Source organism: Anolis carolinensis, chromosome 2 (assembly GCF_035594765.1).
Source record: "Anolis carolinensis isolate JA03-04 chromosome 2, rAnoCar3.1.pri, whole genome shotgun sequence".
Classification (NCBI taxonomy): Eukaryota; Metazoa; Chordata; class Lepidosauria; order Squamata; family Dactyloidae; genus Anolis; species Anolis carolinensis.
In genome coordinates, this window is record NC_085842.1 from 61,962,392 (window position 1) to 61,979,296 (window position 16,905).

The following is a 16,905-nucleotide window of genomic DNA, read 5'->3' on the forward strand; positions in this document are numbered from 1 at the left end:
AGGGCGGTGGGAGGGCAGAAAGCGAGTGGACAGAAAAACCCGATCTCCTACCTTGATTTCAGGGCCCGGCTGGCGGTGTTTGTCAGCGTGGCGTTTATAGTCCTCTTTGGCTTGGTCCAGTTGCTGGAGCAAAAGTTGTTGCACCGCTGTGAGTTCCTGCAACCAATCCTCTGCTGCGGGAACTTCTGAAGTTTCAATGACAGGGGGAAAGAAACGTGGATGGAAGCCGTAGTTTGCAAAGAACGGCGTTTCTTTTGTAGAAGCTTGAACTCCATTATTGTAGGCAAACTCAGACAGTGGTAACAGAGAAGCCCAATTGTCCTGTTGGTAGTTTACATAACAGCGAAGATACTGCTCCAAAGTGGCATTGGTGCGCTCCGTTTGCCCATCTGTTTGGGGATGATGAGCTGAAGATAAGCGAGAGTCTATGCCCAGTAGTTTTTGTAGTGCCTTCCAAAAACGAGAGGTGAATTGAGATCCACGGTCTGTGACTAAACTCTTGGGCAATCCATGTAGTCTGAAAACATGCTGAAGAAATAGATCCGCAGTTTCTTTGGCCGTGGGGAGGCCTTCGCAGGGAATGAAATGGGCTAACTTGGTGAAAAGGTCCACCACCACTAAGATCGTGGTGAATCCACAGGAAGGTGGTAGGTCAGTGATGAAATCCGCGGAAATTATTTCCCATGGGCGAGATGGGGTAGGAAGGGGGTGTAAAAGCCCTGAGGGCTTTTCCCTTCGTATCTTGGAGCGCTGGCATACTGGGCAGGTGTTGACATATTTTTCTACATCCTTGCGGATCTTGGGCCACCAAAAATCCCTTAGGATCAAATGCATAGTTTTAAATAGTCCGAAGTGTCCTGCTGGTTTGCAGTCATGACACAGGCGAAGCGCTTTTTCCCTGCCCGGTCCGGGTGGGATATAAACATGATTTCTATAGCAGAGCAGCCCATCTTTAAGCGAAAAGGGAAAATGCAGACCTTGGCGAAGTTGGTCCTGCGCCCAGGCATCCGCTTGCTGACTAGCCCTGATTTCTTGAGCACAGATGGGTCCTGGAGTAGGGGAAGTTGAACCAATGGGAATGGATTTGGTGTTCCCCACCGTGAGCGTGGCAAAGTTCTCGGGTTGTAGCAGTTGGGATTCAAAGGTCTCCTTGCGTCCTGCAGCGTATTCCGGTTTACGTGACAGGGCGTCTGCTTGCTTGGTTTGGGCTGGGGTCACATAATGGATCTGGAAGTTGAAACGTTCAAAGAATAAAGCCCAACGTTGCTGCCTCTGGTTTAGTTTGCGGGCAGTTCTTAGGTGTTCTAGATTACGATGATCAGTGTGGACTTCAATGGGAAATTTGGCCCCTTCTAGCCAATGTCTCCAAGTTTCAAAAGCTGCCTTTATGGCCAGTAGTTCTTTTTCCCAAATGGTATAATTTTTCTCTGGTGTGGTTAGTTGACGGGAGTAAAAGGCACAGGGATGAAGGTGGTCTCCCACCGGTTGTAAGAGTACAGCCCCAATTGCCACATCCGAGGCGTCCGCTTGCACAACAAAAGGGGTTCCAGGATCTGGGTGCTGTAGAATTGGCTGGGACGTGAATAATTTCTTTAGTTGCTGGAACCCTTTCTCTGCTTGATCAGTCCAGCGGAAGGGCTGTTTTCCACGGATGCAGCTAGTGATTGGGTCAGACCAGTGGGCAAAATCTGGAATGAACTTGCGGTAATAATTCGCGAACCCCAAGAAACGCTGCACCTCTTTCTTGTTAGTTGGCGCCCGCCATTCCAATACTGCTGAAACCTTGGCTGGATCCATGGAGAGCCCTAAAGGCGAGATGCGGTAACCAAGGAAATCTACCTCTTGTAGATCAAAGGCGCATTTTTCCAGTTTGGCATAAAGTCCATGATCCCGCAATCGTTGTAACACCATTTTGACGTGGTTCTCATGTTCTGATTGTGATCTAGAAAACACCAAAAAATCGTCCAGGTAGATTATCAAGAACCTGTCCAGATAGTCCTGAAAAATGTCATTGACAAAATGCTGGAACGTTGCGGGGGCTCCGCATAAACCGAAATTCATAACTCGGGACTCGAATAATCCGAATTTGGTCTGGAAGGCGGTCTTCCACTCGTCCCCTTCCCTGATGCGAACTAAGTTGTAAGCCCCCCGAAGATCCAGCTTGGTGTAAACCTTGGCTCCTCGAAGCCGATCCAGTAGATCCGAGATTAAGGGCAGGGGATAGCTGTTCCGCTTGGTGATATTGTTCAATGCTCTGTAGTCCACCACCAATCGTAGTTCCCCTGACTTCTTCTTCACAAACATCACTGGAGAGGCGGCTGGGGATTGAGAGGGTCTGATGAATCCCTTGCGAAGGTTTGTCTCTAGGAATTCCCTGAGAGCTTCTTGCTCTGGTTCAGTCAGGGAGTAGAGATGCCCTCGCGGGATCGGGGCCCCCTCCACCAAGTCAATGGCACAGTCATAAGGTCTATGTGGGGGTAATTTCTCGGCTTCTTTCTCATTGAATACATCCCAATACTCGGAGTACTTCTTTGGCAAGGTGATGATGGGCTCGGTGTCTGTGGCATGGCATACCTTGGCTACGAGGCAATGGTTTTGGCAGTACGGTGAAGCAAACTGCAGTTCTCTGTTGGACCAGGAGATGTTAGGGTCGTGGAGAGTCAGCCATGGAATTCCCAAAATCACAGGGAAATGGGGAACCTCGGTAACAAAGAAGGAAATCTCTTCCATATGTTCTCTTATCCACATCCTGGTGGGTTCCGACCATTGACTTACGGGGCCCGTCTTGAGGGGGCGGCCGTCTATGGCTTGCACCACACGGGCATTCTTGAAATCATGATATTGTAATCCCAGAGAGTCGGCATACTCTCTATCAATGAAGTTGTTGGTAGCTCCAGAGTCTATCATGGCGTGGATCATGACGGGTCCCCTTTTTGCTGACCATAATGTGACCACGAGAAGGAACAGGACCCCGGTTGGCGGCTCTTGAATGGATTTTTTGACCGGGTTGGCGAGCCTCTCTACACCCGGTCGTTGGCTTCCCCCGCCGGCTGTGTGCCAGTCGGCTCAGACGTCTTCGTCTCCGTGGAGGACGCCGCCGCAAGCCGGGCGGCAGGCTTCCCCTTGGCTGGGCACTCTCTGGCGAAGTGGCCCCCGTTCCCGCAGTACCAACAGAGGTTTAAGCGTTGACGACGGGCCTTCTCGGCGGCATCTAGTCTGGGACGCACATTGCCCAACTGCATCGGCACCTCCTCGCCTCCTCTGGGGTATGGGGTTGGCGGTGGGGGTCTCCACACTGGACGTGGCTGAACGCTGGCGGGAGCGGGGGGTTTTGCCCCGGCTCTACTGCCCTGGCCTCGAACCCACTGTTTCCTGTTGGCAATCATGACTTCAGCCCGTAAACATTGATCAATGAGTGCCTCGAGGGTCTGGGGAGGATCCACCTTGGAGATTTCTTCCAGCATTTCAATGTTGAGACCCTCCCGGAATTGTCCTCTGAGGGCTACATCGTTCCAGCCGGTGTTGTGGGCCAGCACTCGGAACTCGGCTATATACTGAGACATAGGTCTGTCTCCTTGGAAAAGGCGACGGAGTTTGTGGCCGGCTGCCTCCAAATTGTCCTCGATTCCCCAAGTCTCCTTGAGGTGGTCCAAGAAATGTTGCGCTGATCTTAGGTGTGGAGAGGCTTGGTCGAACAGTGCCGTCGCCCAGTTGGCCGCTGGCCCGTCTAGAAGACTGTAAACCCATGCCACTTTGATGTCTTCTTGGGGAAACTCGGCATCACGGGCCTCTAGATAAGCTTGACATTGGCGACGGAAAACATGAACCTTGGAAGCTTCTCCAGTAAACTTGGTAGGCAACGCCATGGCCGGGAGGCGGATTCCGCGCTCCCGCAAGCCCTTTATTTCTCCATCCTGGGCGTTGAGTCTGTCGCGGATGCGATCCACTTCGTCCTTGCTGATGGTGTAGCTCAGTGGCTGCCCACCGGGTACGGTTCCGGTAGACATTCTGGCCAAGGTTAATTGGTGCTTAGGGTGGCGGAGTCAAACTGTCACGACCCAGGCTACAGAGCACCAATAACCATACGCAGAAGCCAGAATCTATCTAATATCTTTATTAAGGAAATATATAAAGTTAGTAAAAGCAAATGTAAAAGATAGTCCAGAAGCAGACCTTTCAGGAAAGGTCAAAATTAGTCCAAGGAAATAATGTCCAATATGAAATATTAAGGTCCAAAGTTGTAATCCAATAACCGAAACACTCACTTTGCCAATCAAAGTGAGGGGAGATGACAAGGTCCTTTAGTCCATAAAACTTGAGCGTGGCTAGGAAATAACTTGATACTAGAAACAAGGCTTGAACGTGGAACAAGGTAACTAAGAACAAGAACAAGGTCCGTGGAATAACTTGGCAAAATCCGTGAAACAAGGCAAGGATTAGTCCTGGGAAACAAGGCAAGGTCCGCAGGTAAACAAGGCTGGGAAGCAAGGCGAAGGCTGGATAGCAAGGCAAGGCTTGAGCATGAGCGAGGCTTGAATCGGAACGCGCTGTCCAGACACGACTCGCTCCGTAGGCTGACGAATTGACTCCGCGAAGTTGCTACGCGGGCAAAACACCTATATAGAGTCCAACTTTCTCACCAAAGCGGTTCTCTGGGAATCAGAAACGAAAGCTAAACTCTGAGACCAGATGTTAAACTCCTTAAAGATTCTCACGAGAACCAGTGTTAATTGGCAACATTCTTAGCTGCTATCCTCGCACTCCTGCGCGAAGCTGAATCCAAACTTCTCTGTTGTTTACAAAACTCCCGGCGCAAGAACACGGGAGAAGTAGGCTCTGGGGTTGTTTGACATACTTCTGGGGCACAACTTTCTTGCAGGTGCAAGGTTCCCAGATCTGCCTGGGAAAGATCTGGCTGAGAGGAATCCAGTTCAGACTGGGAAGGTAAAAAACCCAAGTTTCCATCTTCATCAGGAATTACAATGTCCTGAGCAGGACTACAAGGCCCATGGTTCATCACAAAAATTTGAAATATATCCTTCTGCTTATCTTTCTGCTTTTCCTCCATATGTATTTATATATGTGTGTGTGTGTGTGTGTGTGTGTGTGTTTGTGTGATCAATGAATTAGGGAATTCATAGTTTTGTTGCCAAGCCCAGTTGTAGATTTTCTCTTTTGTTTTAGAACTATTGACTGGGGAAGGAAACAATTAACTGAGTCGTTAGTTCGCAGGCAGAAGGCCCTTTGTCAAAAGCTGGGCTTTGGAATGGGGGCTGACAAGAGGAAAAAAGCCAAAGGAAAAATATTTTTTATGTAGTTCGGACTACATGCAGACACAGAGAGGATCATCCAGAGGTCCTCTTGTGCCCTGAGCCATCATATATATTTTGAAGCAAAGTGACCTCACTATGAACTCTGGCTGGCCTGACCATGCTGTGGACATTCAAACGAAACCCCTTATCTTTTCCCTTGGATTCTGGACTTTCCTATGAAACTTTATGAACTCATTCTGGACCTTTGGGTGGGTGGGAGTAGGCAATATGATTTCTGGTTCTATGAATGTATTCTATGCATTCCTATATATCTCCCTTCCCAAAAATGCCTCATATATGAACTTTTAAAATATGAAATGTCATCTTGGCATGACTCCAGCGTTTCATCATCAAGGCACATAACCACACACACTTAAAAGGTCTCAATCAAGACATTTTGCATGAACAATAAGGAATGGCTGTTCCCTGAGCCTCGGAGCCTGGCCACTCAAGGTAGAGCGCCTTTGGACAGGATTACCACATTCCACTGGGGTAAAACTCTCCACCCTGGAAAGTGGAGATTAATCAAAACCGTCTCACTTCTTTATCTACACACCTAGCTGATCCCACTGTCAAAAGCCTCACCCGTTTGTTTCAATATTCAGCCTTTAAGAAACCGGATTCTGGCGTTTCTGCCAGACACAGATGTATATTCCCACTTCTGCAGAACAATATTTGGTTGGCTTGAGAACCCGAGGGGATCTCACCAGCCATTATTATCCTCCATGAATTACTTAAACCCATTCAAAAACCATCCCCGGTTCATTGTTTCCTGCCTGGCCTGCCTCCCTGCTCCTGACTGGCCGAGGGGCCAAAATGGCACTGGCTTTCTGATTGGTCGGCATGCCTCTGCCTCTCCCTCCTGCTGTTAGCAACAACCAATCAGCATGAGGCCGGTCTGAAGGGCTGCCCTGTTGACCGCCCTGTTTTTATGTTATAAAAAGTGTTGTAATGTGTTATGTGACATGCCATCCCTGCGAGCGATTGCGCCTTGGCATCCGCGTCAGCTGACTCGAAAATAAAGGCAACTCGGTTCTCTCTCTTCAAGATGTGGGTGAGATTATTGTGGGAAATAGGATTTTAATTCTCAGTGCCCCCTGCTGGCCAGGATTGAATCCTGCGGTCAGAGGGCATCGGTTCGCCCTGCTCCAGCTGGCACAAGTGTTTAACCCATTACAACACTGCTGCTCTTTACAAGAAGATGAAGAGAATATGATTGTTCCTTAACTGAGAAATAACTCTTAACAGTAACTCATACCACAAATGTATGAACAATATGTGGAATTGCAATCCATCTTAAATTAATGAAGTTATGGTTTATATTAATATTGACAGGGGTCTTGTACACAGGGCCCTTCTACACTGCCGGATAATCCAAGTTAACAAAGCAGATAATCCACATTATCTGCTTTGATCTGGATTATAAATCTAGACTGCCATATAATCCAGTTCAAAGCAGATAATCTGGATTTTATACGGTACTGTAGAAGAGGCCCTAGATCAATGGTTTTTATCCTGGGGTCCCCAGATGCTTTTGGCCTACAACTCCCAGAAATCCCAGGCAGTTTACCAGCTGTTAGGATTACTGGGAGTTGAAGGACAAAACATCTTGAGACCCACAGGTTGAGAAATCACTGCCCTAGATGGTGGCAGTGACCCTGCTCCAGGTTTTGGACAGTTTTGAAGGAACTATCCAAGGTGCTACAATCTTTTTTGAGGATAAGATTCACCATGACAGGCTGAGCATACCTTATCCCAAAATACTTGGGACCAGAAGTGTTTGATATTTTGGATTTTGGAATACCTGCATTTGCATTGCACACATGTAATAAGATCACTTCGTTTATGTTTCATATATACCTTAAACACATAATCTGGAAGTAATGTCATACAATATTTTAAATAACCTTGTGTATGAAACAAAGTTTGTATACATCAAAGCATCAGAAGGCAAAAAAAATTATGTCAGCCACCCATGTGGACAATTTTGAGGCATTTTGGATTTCAAATTCCTGATAAAGGATGTTCTTTCTGTGTTATAAATGCTCTGCTTTTTGGCTTTAAAAACCTCCTAACAAATCAATGTTTGGAATTTTAGTTATGAGAAAGATACTTTTATGGATTTTCCAAGAAGACTATCAAAAAAACAGAGAGAACACAAAGGAAAGGAGAATTCAATTTTTTATTGTCACTGCTGAATTAATAGCATCTGATGGATTAGCACTGTCAGCAACACAGAGTTTGCTTCTTTCCTTCTATCATTTTCTCTACATTCAGTCTGGTGGTGAATCACACAACCAGCCATGTCAGAGAAGTTGCTGTGGTTGAATCTGGATGTAGACTGGAGTGATCACTGTTTTGATTTTCTTTTTTTAAAATCTGTGTTTGTCCCAGGCTCTTAAAATGCATACAAGAACATTATAACAGACACAAATATTTGAAATTAGAGTCACAAATCTGATTATTCTTATCTGTTTTTCATTCTTCTGGATTACATTGCTTTTAAATTCATCATAAAAGTGATATGTCTTCTCTGTTGCCATGGCATACGGTCATAGGAAGGATAAGCAGCAAAAGGAAGCTTATTCAGGCACCTTTCAAAGATTTGTGGCTATTGTATAATGAACAGAAGTAGGCCCTTAGGTTTTCTTCAGAGGCTTAAGGTAAGGAAAATCAAAGAGTTCAGCCATTTTAATCTCCATTAGAGGAGAGCAGAAAAGGGATATCCAAATCAGAGAGAAGGAAGCATTTATTCACACAGTTGACACCAAATTATGGAGTTTGTGACTGTAAGAGCTGTTCAGCACTGGACCTCTCTGGTTTGGAGTGTACTGGAGGCTCCTTCTTTGGAGGCTTTTAAACAGAGGATGAATGACCATCTGTCAGAGATACTTTGGATGTGCATTTCCTGCATGTCAGGGGGTTGGACTAGATGGCTCATGCAGTCTCTTCCAACTCCATGATTCCATTAAACTCAGGCATGATTTTTATGAGTTTGAAGCATTTGAACTATAGAATGGACAAATTACTGGAGCTATCAATTGCTACTAAGTCTTACTAGTACTTCTAGTATACATTGCAAGGGAAAGTAAGAGAAAATACACTTATGCTCATATCCTAAAGGCCGACTTTCTATGAGCAACTGATTGGTCACTATGTGTAAACAATGTGGTACTAGAGCAGCCTTTTGTCTGATCCAACAGAGATCACGTATGTTCTCATGTAGGATATGACATAGCCCTAGCTCTGATTAATATGTTGTTTTATAAGGGGTTTCATGGGGGTGTGAGAGGAAAAGCCAAATATGGATTGGAAAGGGTATAGGGTACACAAAAAGCATAACATAGAGAAAATAAGAGAGAGGTAATGGGTGTTGAGAAGCTGAGGAAAACTTAATTTAGTTATCCACAAACCTAGCACTATGTGAGCATTAATAAACACACTAAAGAATTGCTAAGGGGTTCATTACACCTCAACGCTAATAATAATAATAATAATAATCATCATCATCATCATCATCATCATCATCATAATCATCATCATCCCAGGTGACAGTCGCATTGATGAAAAACAACAGGAAAAACTCAGCCGCCAGGAAATCTAGGAAATCTCACAAAATTTCACATCTGATGTACATGAATGACCTGAAGCTCTATGGGAAAACTGAAACTGAAATCCAGTCTCTGACTAACACTGTCCAAATTTTTAGTGATGATATCAGCATGGAGTTTGGTTTGGACAAATGTTCAACAGTGGCACTGAAGAAAGGAAAAATTATTGAAACTGAGGGCATAAATATGCCTAATGGCCAAACAATAAAGCGTCACCAGCCAGAAGCATATAAATATCTGGGCATACTACAGCTGGACAACATCAAGCATGAATATGTGAAAACTGAGGTCAGCAAAGAATACACACAAAGGGTCAGAAAAATTCTCAAAAGCAAGCTCAATGGAGGCAATACCATCAAGGCCATAAACACCTGGGCTGTACCTGTCATAAGAGATACTGCTGGCATGATAAAATGGACGCAGGCGGAACTGGACAATTTGGACAGAAAAACATGAAAACTCATCACCATTCATCATTCACTGCACGCTCACAGTGATGTTGACTGGCTATATCTGCCTAGAAGATCTGGTAGCAGAGGACTCTTAAAAGTAAAACAAGCAATCAAAGAAGAAGAACATGCCCTGGCAGAATATGTAAAGCAAAGTGAAGAACCTGCTTTGATTGAGGTCAAAAACCAGAAACTTCTCAAAGCACAGCAGACAAAAAATCAGTACAAGAAGACTGCACTACAAACTAGAGCTGACAACTGGCACAACAAAGCATTGCATGAACAGTGCATTGACAAAATTGAAGGAAAGGTAGATAAGGAGAAGATCTGGCTATGGCTCATGAATGGGACACTGAAGAAAGAGACAGAAGGCCTGATTATTGCAGCCCAGGAGCTCCCTCCCCCGGGCTGTGGTGGAGGCTCCTTCCTTGGAGGCTTTTAAGCAGAGGCTGGATGGCCATCTGTCAGGGGTGCTTTGAATGCGATTTCCTGCTTCTTGGCAGGGGGTTGGACTGGATGGCCCATGAGGTCTCTTCCAACTCTACTATTCTATGATTCTATGATTCTAAGCCATCAGAATAAATGCAATTAAGGCCAAGATCGAAAAATCAGCTGATGACCCAAAATGTAGACTGTGCAAGGAAGCTGACGAAACCATTGATTATATCTTCAGCTTCTGTAAGAAAATCACACAGACGGACTACAAACAGAGGCACAACTATGTGGCCCAAATTATTCATTGGAATTTATTTCACAAATACCATCTACCAGTAGTAAAGAACTGGTGGGATCACAAACCTGCAAAGGTATTGGAAAATGAACCCACAAAAATACTGTGGGACTTTCGAATCCAGACTGACAAAGTTCTGGAACACAACCTACCAGACATCACACAGTCCTAAATGCTTGGAATGTGTTCGACTTGTGATTTTGTTATACGAAATCCAGCAAATACATCTTGTTTGCTACCACAGCAATTGCTACAAATGACAGAACTGAACCAAATGTGGCAATGGGATTTGCAGTACCTTCATCCAATTCACCTCCCACAGGCCATTGTGATTCCCATGAATGACGAAACTGTACCATACTTGACACACAGGTGCAATGTGACACAATTTATGTCCTGGTGTGGTTTGCAGGAGACTGCACCAAGGATCATCATCCAGTACCTTCATCCAATTCACCTCTCACAGACCACACCTCTCACAGGCCCCCTTTACGTCCTGGTCCGGTTTGGTGCAGGATGGACCATGGATGATGGGATTTCCAGTACCCTCACCCGATTCACCTCCCACAGACAACTGTGATACCCATGAAAGACGAAACTGTACCATACTTGACACACAGGTGCAATGTGACACAATTTATGTTCTGGTGTGGTTTGCAGGAGAACGCACCAAGGATGATGGGATTTCCAGTACCTTCATCCAATTCACCTCTCACAGACCACTGTGATGCCCATGAATGATGAAACTGGCACTTGACACACAGGTGCAATGTGTTTCACTTTACGTCCTCCTGTCATTTGAGGGAACAACGGACCAGGGAAGATGGGATTTACGGTTCCTTCACTCACTTCCCCAGACCACTGCAACCCCCACCTATGTCTGATCCAGATCAAACTTGACACATCGAGTCCCCATGACCTACTTTACATCCTGGCGCTGTTTGGAGTGGGATGAACCATGGACTTGCATATGGGAGTTGTAGTTCACCCTCACCAACTGAAGCCAACTGACAATGGATCAAGACTAAACTTGGAACAAAGGCAAACAATTCCGTTCTCAAATAACCCGGGCACCGCCGGGTCCCCAAGCTAGTATATAATAAAAGTCAGTGTTTGTATGTGAGTATGTTGGTATGTATGTGTGTTACTTACTTACTTACTTACTTAGGCGATCCCTTGTAGTTCAAGAATGATTGTCTTCCATTTCTGTTGTCTTGGGGGTGTGTCTGTAGGTGGCTGAAAAGACCTATTCTTGATCTACATGTTCTACCACAGTGAGGACATTGGTTTCCAGGTGGAAGGCGGTCCCAGTCAGGGTTGGCTTGACGGGCCTTCCTCTTGGCACGTTTCTCCCTTAAGCCCTCCATTCGTGCCTCTTCAAACTCCGCAGCACTGCTGGTCACAGCTGACCTCCAATTAGAGCGCTCAAGGGCCAGGGCTTCCCAGTTCTCAGTGTCTATGCCACAGTTTTTAAGTTTGGCTTTAAGCCCATCTTTAAATCTCTTTTCCTGCCCACCAACATTACGTTTCCTGTTCTTGAGTTCGGAGTAGAGTAACTGCTTAGGGAGACGGTGATCGGGCATTCGGACAACATGGCCAGTCCAGCGGAGTTGGTGGCATAGGGGCATCGCTTCAATGCTGGTGGTCTTTGCTTCCTCAAGCACGTTGACATTTGTCTGCCTGTCTTCCCAAGAGATTTGCAGGATTTTTCTGAGGCAACACTGATGGAAATGCTCTAGGAGTTGAGTGTGACGTCTGTAGACCGTCCACGTTTCGCAGGTGTAGAGCAGGGTTGTGAGGACAATGGCTTTATAAATGAGCACCTTGGTATCTCTACGGATGTCCCGATCATCAAACACTCTCTGGTTCATTCTGAAAAATGCTGCGCTCGCAGAGCTCAGGTGGTGTTGTATTTCAGTGTCACTGTTGACTTTTGTGGAGAGGTGGCTGCCAAGGTAACGGAAATGGTTGACATTTTCTAGTGTTACCCCATTAAGTTGTATTCCTGGCTTTGCAGAGGGATTAGCTAGTGCCTGTTGGAAGAGCACTTTGGTTTTCTCGATGTTCAATGAGAGGCCGAGTGTCTCGTATGCTTCTGCGAAGGTGTTTAGAGTGGCTTGTAGGTCTTCTTCTGAGTGAGCACAGACTACGTTGTCATCGGCATATTGGAGTTCTATAACAGATGTTGTGGTGACCTTGGTTTTGGCTCTCAGTCTGCTGAGGTTAAATAGCTTGCCATCTGTCCGATAGATGATTTCCACACCAGTGGGAAGATTCCCATCAAAAAGGTGAAGTATCATAGCGATGAAGATGGAAAATAAGGTAGGGGCAATAACACATCCCTGCTTGACTCCTGATTCCACCTTAAATGGGTCACTTTGGGAGCCGTTGCTGTCCAAGACTGTTGCCATCATGTCATCATGGAGGAGCCACAGGATGTTCACAAATTTGTCAGGGCACCCGATTTTTTGGAGGATGGTCCAGAGAGCGCTGCGATTCACTGTGTCAAATGCCTTTGCAAGGTCAATGAATGCCATGTACCAAACTAAGAAACATCAAGACTTGTTTGACGATAACGACAAAGAGATCCAACAGCTAATTGAATGTATGTGTGTATGTGGCAGCTTTCTGATTGGCCGCCACTTCCACAGGCCACTGTGACCACCAGGAACGACGGACCTGGCCCAAACTTGACACACTTAACCCCCATGACGCACTTTACGTCCTGGTGCCATTTGCGAGATGATGGACCATGGGTGATGGGATCTGTAGTACTTTCAACTGCTACGATTCCCACAGGCCACTGCGAAGCCCACCAGTGAAAGAACTTGGCACACAAAACCCCCATGAACCCCTTTCCGTCCTGGGGAAGATTGAGGGAGGATGGACCAAGTTGCTTCACTCACTTCTTGCTCTGGGAGTTGTAGTTCACTCTAATACAGACAGCACTGAACCCAGCTGACTTTGGTTCTGGACCAAAATTGGCACACAGCCCCATCATGCCCAACCATGCATACAACCAGGGTTTCGGGGAGATTGACCTTGGGCTCTGGGAGTTGTAGTACACCCTTATCCAGACAGCCCTGAACCCAGCCAACTTCGGATCTGGACCAAACTTGGCACACAAGTTTCTAAACTGACCCGGGCACTGCCAGCTCCCCAAGCTAGTCCATAATAAAAGTGAAAACCTGTATGTGTGTATGTAGCAAGGGTGTCTGCTCACACAGACAGCCTCCGGCCTCCACAAACAGGCTATAGTTCCCAGTGCTAAGGAGCCAGCAAGTCACTCTATCAACTGACACTGCAGGTTACAGTGAGCACAATGAACATGTAGCCCAAGACCTGGCAATGTCCTCCCCAAACATTACGGCCCACCACCCAAGGAATGCTTTCATTTGGAGACCATTTCATCCTAGATTTTGCATTTTCCTCCACCACAGGCAGGCATCCCAGGGTTTTCCATTGCTGTGAAATTTGTATAACCTCGCCTACTGCCCTTCCCTTTCAAATTTGTCTTTATAACAAACACAGCAGAACTGAGCAGCAACAACACTTACTGACAGAGTCTGGGGGATTGACTCTGCATGGTGGAAGTTGTAGTTCACCCTGCATCGTCAGAGCACTGTGACTCCTACTGGGGAATTTAGAGGAGTTGTAGTTCACCTACACCCAGAACACTATGAACCCAAACAATGATGGGTCTGGACCAAACTTGCATTGCATACCCGATATGCCCAGATTTGAATACTGGTGGATTTTGAGGGGAATTGGCCTGTACATTTGGGAGTAGTAGGTACTGGGATTTATAGTTTACCTGCAATGAATGAGCACTTCAACCCCCACCAATGATGGACCAGGACCAAACTTCGCACACAGAGCCCCCATAACCAACAGAACATATTGGACAAATTTGGGAAAAGGGAGTTATAGTTCACCTGCATCCAGAAAAACAGTTACCCCCACTGACAATGGACCAGGACCAAACTTCGCATAGAGAAACCTCATGACCATACTGCAGGCGTTTGTAGGAATGGGCCTTGATTTTGGGAGTTGTTGTTAACCTGCATCCAAAGAACATTGACCCCAGCCAACGACGGATCTGGACCAAACATGGCACACAGACTCAACATAGCCTGCTGTGGATACTGACAGATGTTTGGGGACAATTGCCCCAGAAATCTGGGAGTGGTAGTAGTTCACCCCCATCCAGAGAGCACTGCAGCCAGGCGATGACCAGCCAACGACAGATCTGGACCACACTTGGTACACAGATCAAAAATGGCCAATTTTGGATTGACCCACGATTCTGGGAATTGTAGTTAATTAATGCCTTTTTCAAATAACCCGGGCATCGCCGGGTCCCCAAGCTAGTATATAAGAAAAGTCAGTGTTTGTATGCGGGTATGTGGCAGCTTTCTGATTGGCCATCACTTCCACAGGCCACTGTGACCGTCAGGAATGATGGGCATGGCCCAAACTTGACACACTTAACCCCCATGATGCACTTTATGGCCTGGTGCTATTTGGGGGAGGATGGACCACGGATGATGGGATTTGTAATACTTTAAAACACTTTGATTCCCACAGACTAGTGCAATGCCCACCAATGACGAAACTGGACAAAACTTGGCACACAGAACCCCCATGACCCCCTTTATGTCCTGGTGCATATTGGGGAAATGGACCATGGATGATGGGATTTGCAGTACCTTAACTCACTTCCTGAGACTACTGCGACTACCAGTAATGACAGAACTGGACCAAACTTGGCACACATATCCCAAATGACACACTTTACACGCTGCACCACTTTGGGGGAGAATGGACCAAGGATTATGGGATTTGCAGTACTTTCAAACACTGTGTCTCTGACAGACCACTGTTACTCTAACTCATGACAGATCATGACCAAACTTGGCACACATACCCCCCATGACCCAATTTATGTCTTGGTACAGTTTGAGGGAGGACATACCAAGGATAACGGGACTTGCAGTACCTTCACTCACTTCCTGAGATCACTGCAATTGCCACAAATTACTCATCAAGACCAAACTTGGAACACAGAGCACCCATGACCCACTCTATACCTTGGTTTGGAGTACGATGGGCCATGAATAATGGGAATTGCAATACTTTCACTCACTTCCTGAGAACATTGCTACCCCCACCAATGCCTGAATAAGACCAAACTTGGCACATAGAGGCCCCATGTCCTACTCTCCACCTGGATGCTCTCTGGAAGGGGATGGACCATGGACAATGGGACTTGCAATACCTTCACTGGCTTCCTGAGAGCACTACGACTCCCACCAATGACGAATTGGTACCAAATTTGGTACACAGAGGCCCCATTACCCACTCTACATCCTGGTGTGGTTTGGAAGAGTTTGGACCATGGATGATGCAGTATCTTCATTCACTTCCTGAGACCACTGCAACCCCCACCAATGTCTGATCAAGACCAAACTTGACACATAGAGTCCCCATGACCTACTATACATCCTGGTGCTGTTTGGAGTGGGATGGACCATGGATGATGGGACTTGCATATGGGAGTTGTAGTTCACCTGCACCCACTGAATCCTGCTAACCCTGGACCTAGACTAAACTTGGAACACAGGCAAACAATGCCTTTCTCAAATGGTCCCCAAGCTAGTATTGAATAAAAATCAGGAAGAGCATCCCCTTAGAAAAAAGCACAAGCTAATAGATTTTGTGTGTGTGTGTGTGTGTGAGAGAGAGAGAGACAGAGAGAGAATGCCTAAAGGGGCCTGACATTCTGTAAGTAGTAAAGTTGCTTGAGGGCTAAGCAATTAAATCAGTTTCTCGCCCTACTTCCTCATATTAATATTGACGTTTTGTTCCTTTCTCTTTTTCAGTTAATTGCCGCTCTCAGTTCTTCAATTGCTTTCCAGTTGTTCTTCTGCCATGTTCTGTGGGCTCCGGGGACTCCGTGCTTGGCGTGGAGAGAAGAGGGGAGAAGATGCTGCTGTTACTGCATCTGATGAGGTCCTTACAGTTACTAAATGTGGGTAGTGGACCAATTGTTGAAATTGATAGTTTGTCCTCTGACTCATTCGTGTGCAATTTTAGCATGCAAAAGGGGGAAATTTTGGAGATCTCCCATGACAGATCATAACGGATGAGAACTTTCTCACCAAAAAGCCACCTTAACCCTTGCTTCAGCTTCTGAAAACAGTTAGAAAGCAATTGAAGAGCTTCCCAAATACTTCTTTGGTTTTCAGTTTCAAAAAGTAAGAAGGCTGTTTTTTGCAGCATAGAAGCTGCAAAATACTGGAATAGTGATCTTGATGCTAAGTTTTTAGCACCAGTACGAACAGAAATATAGCATTTTTTACTTAAAAAATAACCTTCCAAATAGTTTTGGATTGGGATTCCCTTGTTTGTATTCCCTCCCCCTCCCCCCAGAAATAAGGATATATATATATATATATATATATATATATATATATATATATATATGAATGGCTTTATACTATAAAGCAGCCCTGCATGCATCAAACTAAAGCTTCTAGCTATGTTATTATGGGCTAATTTGTGCTAGCAGCTGCATATGAAAATTGGTTCACTTTTGAATCCTAATTAGGGTCATTGCACATGCAGCAGACTTGATTTGTAGTCATGGTAATTTCATGTATAACTCAGCAACAAAATAAAACCCAATATTTTTTTGACGGGCGGACGTGGTGGAATGAAAAGGATCAGATACAGGCAATCGCTGTATACTTTGTATTTGAAGAACAGATGTTGTGGGTCTTTTCTTGGTTCAGCACCGGCAT